Source organism: Engraulis encrasicolus, chromosome 20 (genome assembly GCF_034702125.1).
Source record: "Engraulis encrasicolus isolate BLACKSEA-1 chromosome 20, IST_EnEncr_1.0, whole genome shotgun sequence".
NCBI lineage: Eukaryota > Metazoa > Chordata > Actinopteri > Clupeiformes > Engraulidae > Engraulis > Engraulis encrasicolus.
Window position 1 is genome coordinate 18,249,014 of NC_085876.1, and position 7,500 is coordinate 18,256,513.

General features: G+C 45.0%; 1 protein-coding gene across 1 annotated transcript in view; it reads left to right on the forward strand.

Moving 5' to 3' along the window:
• Positions 1–7,500, forward strand: part of LOC134436371 (collagen alpha-1(XIV) chain-like) — a 160,939-nt gene that overhangs the window by 115,437 nt on the left and 38,002 nt on the right. The gene's annotated exons all lie outside the window — the stretch shown is intronic.

Below are 7,500 nucleotides of genomic sequence, written 5' to 3' on the forward strand. Positions count from 1 at the left end.
CTCTCTCTCTCTCTCTCTCTCTCTCTCTCTCTCTCTCTCTCTCTCTCTCCTTCTTGGGGGAACCCTCCCCATTAGACTGAAAAGAATAGAGGAGAGTAGAGTAGAGTAGAGTAGAGTAGAGTAACTTTATTGATCCCCGGGGAAATTAAGGTGTCAAGTAGCTTACATCAATAAACATAATGTCCACATGGACATTTCAAGACACATGTAATTCAGGTAATAGTCAGGGAGGGAAGAAAATTAAGACTACAGAAAAATTAATTATGTGCAAAAATTAAAAGGGCCCCAAGTCTCTCTTTGTCAAGGGCCACCAAGTACCTTGAAATGGGCCTGGCCAGTGGCGTGGAACAGGGGGGGAAACCCCTGACTCATTCTTAGGGCCCAGACCACTTGGGGGGCCCACCGGGGGCCCTCCCATGGAAAATATTTTTCTTCTTTCATTTTTTTAAACATTATTTTAAAAATAATGTCAATATATGTTGGTAATTTATGTAATTCCAATGTTCTCTGGAAATACATCTGTTGAATTGGATATACTAGCCTGCAAATCGGCTAAATTATATATCAGACACCCCCATTATCACGCGTTGGTTTAGTCCGCCCTCTCGCGGACTTTTGATTGTACAATATGCGGAATCAACACCAGAGCCATCTAATATCAGAGTTACGCCACTCCCATAGACCTCTATGGACCAATCTTTCCACAGCAATGGCGGCTCTCATGGAGCCTCACGGAGAGTTAACATGGAAATCCCCATTGACTTTAGTTCTATTAGAAGTTACTTAGTTCCAGGAGGTGGCGGTATAACACAGAAAATGTGGTAAAGGTCATGTAATTTGTTTGTACTTAATCTTTGTTTGGTATGTGATGGTTCTGTGTTAGTTTCCAACAAACAGAAGTTTACTGTTAAGAAACATTTTAATCTACGCGAATCACATCACCAACCGACTTCCTGGTCCCCGGTTTGCGCAACTCTGTTATTAGATGGCTCTGATGAACACTCACTCACGTCATTATAATGCATTAAACGCAGCAGCCGGTTAACAATGAAAGACTTCTAAAACACCAGGCTTTCACAAAAAGAATAGAAAGGCAAGAGAGACAGGGGAAACAAAATGAAGGAAAGCAACTGCAGCTGATTTCTTGCAAGAAAGGTGAGCCCAAATGTCAAAATTAAAGCCTACAAAGAAGGATACCTAACTGGTTATCCCATTCCTATTCCATGTGGCCTTCTGTGATAGCTGATGTCAAAGGAAAAACAAATCTCATTTTGTTGGCTATCATTGTGAACCCATATTTGTCTTTGATAGCCCTATATTCATAACAAGTGTCCCAAAAGACCAACATGGGTCGATGTTGGTTCAAATATCCAAATGATAGCAAAGCCTATTTGTAAAATGAATCCCACTCAATTTCAGAAAATGTCACGAACGTGAAGATGCCCCCTGTCGCAGCAGGTGCAAATGGTGTGAACTTGAGAGAAGGTGAGCCTATTTTAGCTAATATCAGTCTTGAAGAAAAGCGGTTTCTCAACCGGGTGCAATGCTGCCCGCCCTGGTCATCAAATTTGCAGATTGATTCTGTCGATATTAGTCGACGTCATATTCATCAGTTGCCAATGTCAAGGTGGCGGTGCGAACAGCTGTCAGTCTTGAACCTTCATTCTGCTTTTATTTTGCGGTCTCAAAGCTCTGGTTTACTTGCCATGTCCTCTGACCATCTGACAACGCCCGTTATAGCTGAAGTGTGGTAAAATAATGACGAGATTTTCACGGGGCACCAGTCTGCGTTTTGAATGTTGCTGACCTGACGCCATCCTAATCTGCGCAAAGCGCAAGAGATGACCCTGTTTGCATAGCGCAAGAAAAGAGGCAGAGTAGCCTACCTACCTCCGTGCTGAGCAGGTGCATTGAGTGCTCATGAAAATTACAAGATAGGCTACTGTGAAATAGTTACTGGCCCATTTAAATCTGAAAGTATATGTAGTAGCCTAATAAATAATGATTTCAAAGAAATAAATAGCCTAGGCTATAGCCTAACTAGGTTCGGGGTGCCCTGACTTTCAAAGGTTGAGCGACATCAAATCCAAACAGCGATACTTTTGTTCTATTTAGGCTACTCTGCTTTACCGCAGGTTTTAAGCGACATTTCGAAGTCAGCTTCTACCAGTAGCCTAGGCACAGCTGATTCTCTTTTCCTTGCTCTCCCAAACACTGATACGGGCAAACGTGACGTGCGTGCGGGGCAGTGCAAGTGAACGAATGTGCGCGCGAGCGCCTGTGTTTCTGTTCAGCGATGCACATTGAAGAAAGTACAGTTCAACATATCAATGTCTCGTGTGTCCATAGTGCACGAAACAGTAGGCTGGAAGCATTGTGAAAAGAGATTTATCTTTTCTCTCTCTCTCCTCCCCCTCACACCATAGTGATGAAGTGATTAAATGTCATCCCTATCAATATGATAGCCTACTTTTCATAACTGGTAATGTGAAAGATTAAGACAGGAGGAGAAGGAGAGGAAAGCATAGAGGGGTATTCTGAGGAAGGCAAGAAGGATGACAATATCAGGGGTTAGGCGCTCGCACGGGGGTGGGGGGGGGGTGGGGGGGTGTTGGAGGGGGTGTTGGAGGGTTGGGTAGGGTGGTGTGTGTGTAGGGGGGCCCATGGAAGAGGTTGTTCCTAGGGCCCCAAATTTGGTGCTACGCCCCTGGGCCTGGCTGTGTGTGCAGCTCTGCTTCTTTCTCTCCTTCCTTCCCCACTGACACCTGCTAGTGTATTGTGGCCACGCAACCCGAACACTAATTGGGTGTGGATGTACAAGCAATAACTCATCCTTTAAATCCCTCTTATGCCATTGCTATGCAGGAGGAGACAGACTGTCAACCTGCCAAAGACGGTGTGTGTGTGTGTGTGTGTGTGTGTGCGTGCGTGCGTGCGTGCGTGCGTGCGTGCGTGCGTGCGTGCGTGCGTGCGTGCGTGTGTGTGCGTGGAAGAGAAAGGAAAAGAGGGAGGGGAAAAGGTAGAATGAGTCAGATTCAAGGAAAGAAAATACAACGAGAGAGTAATAACGAAAGTGAAGCAGAGAAAGGCAGAAACTGAGAAAGCTAGCAAGAGGTTGCGAGAGTGTGAAAATGTTCCTCGAGGCTTTCCATGTCTGTTTCTGCCCACTGTCAAGTCAGAAAGTGTTCACTGTTAAAATTTAATGTGTGTGAGAGGTGCAAGAAGCCAGTCTCCAGTCTCCCCTAGGGCTGTACATCATTAATAATTGCTCTGTCTTTATCACTAAATCTAGATTTCTTTTAAAGGTGTTACAGAAAAATTTACTTAGAGTGTAGAAAAGAGAAGAAGTGTGTAAAATCTCATTCTTATAACATGTTTGAATAGTATCCAACTCTGTTGATGTTGGATGAACATTATTCTGTTTACTTTTAGTCGTAGCTCAAACATTTGCCACCAATTATATTTTTGTCCTCCAATCAATGTAGTCGATTCAGTGTATATGCCAGCCCAAGGTTAAATATTTAGCAGAAAGCTATTAGATTTGTAATGCAGAAAGGAAGGATCGGCGCATGTTTGTTTGTCTGTGTTGGGACTACCGTAAATTGGTTTTGGATGGGCTTGGCTGGCGGTCGCTATTCAACACTAATCTGGATGATTGGCTGTGTGATTTGGCATGCAGTCGCCCCAGTTATGAATGTGTTCTTGCAATAGGCTCGCCCTCTCACCCAAATTTATATTGCGAAATAAATAAAAACATAAATAAATAAATAAGTAAATAAATAAAGTAAATTGCCATCCAGGATATTGCTGACCGCTGAATATGTTAGGAGATAAGATCTCAGAGAGGCGCTGCTTGCTGGTGTTGTGTTGGGTTGGAATGGTGGTGGGAGCAGGAGTTGTTGCCAGCAGTGGGCTGTGTTGTAGGCCAAGGCTCACGAAAAGGAGGCTCATGTTCCTAGCACCTCATCCAGCACCACTTTTAGGTTGTCGATATCTGCTATCCGTCAAACTGAGCTACAGTACCAAGCCATTACAACACACTTCAGTGGCACTCCTGGGGTTAATGTTGAAGTTTGAGGCCCTACCGTGCCGCTAATGGCAGGGCACTCGTCTACGCGGCCGACCCAGATTCGAATCCGGCCCGGGTCCTTTGCTGGCCCTTCCCCGTCTCTTTCTCTCACAACTCGCTTCCTGTCTCTTCTTCACTATCCTGTCATGTAAAAAAAATAGTAAAGGCTGAAGAGATTTTAGAGTTTGGGTTAGGGATATGCTAACAGCCTATACATGGGTTCTCTTTTTTTGTTTTACCCTGGCTGCGCGACCCTGGCTGAGCACAACTCAACCTCTGATTGTTGGAAAGCTGTCGGTCAAAAATTTGCTCACATGGTTGGCTGCCAGTATCTTGCCCCTCCTCACAACACCATGTTTATAAGCAAAAAAAAATTAAAAATCATGTATTGGTAGCTCATCATCAGCATTCCATCACGACAGACTGCAGGTGTTGTGGCAATATGAGCAGTTCCAGTCGAGCTGATCTACCAAGCAGTTACAACACACTAAAATAAAGCTCCTATGGGTCAGGGTTTGAGTTTGGATCTCTGTTTGGCCTACATTAGTGTTTCTCAACGGGGGCGGTACAGCTCCCCAGGGGGCGTTGGGGAGCTCTAGGGGGGGCGTTGAGAAGGATACAGCTGAGAGGGGGCGGTGCTTAGTTGCTATTGGGGGGCATTAGTCCATTTAATTTTTTAATACTAGTGGGGCGTTGTCAGGCTTATGATGAGGTCAAGGGGGCATTGGTAGGCTTGTGATGAGGCCAAGGGGGCGTTGGGAACCACTGGGCTACATCAACAGCCTATAGCTCATCTCACCAAAGCAGCACACACGTCAACAGAGCGCCGGTGTCATGTCAATATGAGCTACCCGTCAAGCTGAGCTACCATTACAATGCAGGACAGTTAGGGATGTTAACTGATAGCCGTTTAACCGGTAGTTCACCGGATCAACGTTAACCGGTTAAAATGTTCTCTGCCGGTTAATCGCCCCGTCCCCAGTCCCGCATTGTATGGAAAGTCGGCGTTGTGCGTAATGTGTGCCTGTGCGTGGGTGCGCTGGCAAACCAATTGGGTTACACTTTACAATGACATCCTATTCACAGCTTTATAAACACTTTATTCACATTTAATAACAATTAACATTTAACAAAGCATTTACAAATGTCTGTAAATGAATAATAACCAAACTATGACTGCACAGTTGAGAGGGAATCAACTTCTACTGTGTGAGTTTCATGTGGTTTCATGCCCACTGGTCTTTGGAGGAGAAACTTCGAGGACCGCTGCGACTGCGCTGTGTCTGCTGTGTTAGCATAGTATTTCTTGCCCATTTATAAACATTTGTAAACATTTTGTTGATAATTAGTTAATTATTTATAAAGTGTTAATAAAGCTGTGAATATGACGTTATTGTAAAGTGTTACCGGAAAATGTATAATACAAAGGGCACAAACTAACATTGTGGAGCCTGACCATTCTAAAATGGGGGCATAACTTGTCGGGCAGAGATGATGCGCGACAGGACAGGGTATCATAAATGGCAGTTATAGAATTTTCGGTTAACCGGTTGACCACCGGTTAATGAGGCTCGGTAGTCGGTTAAGTCGCCATTCCTAATGACAGTAGAGTTTAGGGTTAAACCCATTAAGACACTGTGTTCTACATCTGCTGTTATCAGCGGAGCAATGACCAAGTCGTTGTGCATTACTAAAGTCCCCGTTTCATGTAATAGTACGGTAGTGTAATACTCTGGTAGTTAACTTTTCAATGACTACTACATTGTTCCACTGGGGTTACGTTACGGTGCATGCTATAATGTCCACAGCCTACTGCAGCTCACCTCGACAGAGTAGCACCGGCTCTGATTAAAGTCGGAAGGAGCTAACTGTCAGGAAGCGTTCCAATGGCCAATCTGTGTCCCGCTGCTGTCCCCCTTGGATGTGTGTTGGGGGGGCGTGGGGTGGTGAGCCTCATCAGGCGATGATTGCTGCTATCTCTGTCTGACTTGGCCAGGGACCGGGCAATCACTCTGCTGTTACACTAGGCTGCCAGACAGCGAATCCACCACACCACACAACTCTACTCTACTCCACTCCACACCACACCACACCACACCACACCACAACACACCACACGGTAGGGACACATAGACGAGAATTTGGCCAAGCGAAGCGAACATCGCCATTCATTTCTATGAGAGAGGCGAAAGCAAGCGAACAGGAGCGAAGCAAAGCAAAATTATGAAACCAAGTTTGATATTATGCAAATGAGGAGCAAATTAGCCTGCGTGGCCCAATCAAATCAACAACATAGCTGTTCCATTCCATTTGATTCGCCGCAACAACCTGATGACGGTTAAGCTGTCAAAATGGAACACTGAATTGTGCCTCTCTTCGCCTCGCTCGTTTCGCCTGCTATGTGTCCCTACAGACACCACTCCACACCATACCACACAACTCTACTCCACACCACACCACACCATATCACACCACACCACACCACACCACGCCACACAACTCTACACCACACCACACCACACCACACAACTCTACACCACATCACACCACACCACACCACACCACACAACTCTACACCACACCGCACCACACCGCACCACACTACACCACCGTGGCACACCAATACCACACTGCCATGGCACAACAGTACCACACTGCCAGCCCCACTAGAAAACCCTGTTTCATACTACAGCTCCACACACTGTGTTTCAACACCACTATCGCGGCTACTCCTGATGCAAGATTCGGTAACACTTTCTATGAAGCCTATATCTATAGCGCATTATGAGTACATTTATAACAACTTATAATGTGCATCATAATTAATCATAGTGAATTATGACAGTTATAATGTATTATAAGCCCATTCACTGCTTGTAGTTTATAACCATTCACAAGCACTCAAAACACCCCAAGATTTCTAATGCATTATGAGCCAGATTTATAGTTATTCATGACTGTTGATATACTCCATCATGAAGCATTATGAGTGTAGTCATATGGCACGATGATTATGATGCGCAGTATAAGTTGTTATAAATGTGCTCATAATGCGCTATAGATATGGGCTTCATAGAAAGTGTTACCCAAGATTCCTCAATGGATGGAAGGAGAGGTGAGAATGGAGTCACGAGGGCTGAGGAGGATGGAGGACAGACGAGGAAACAACTGTGTAGGATAGATATGGAAATGTAGACAGACCTCTACAGACCTTGTCTCATAACATCCCAACTCCCCTAGCCTCGCGCACCAACCTACATACTTCCGCCAAGAGACTTGGCTCCGCACTTCGTCTGGTAATTGTTTTCTGTGGTGCGATCTTGAGCGGTAGGATTTAGCCGTTGTTCTGACAAACGGTCCTACATTGTAATTTTATCCTATGGTAGGATGTTCTGTCAGACATGTCTGTTAAACGGTCCTACATCCCCAAA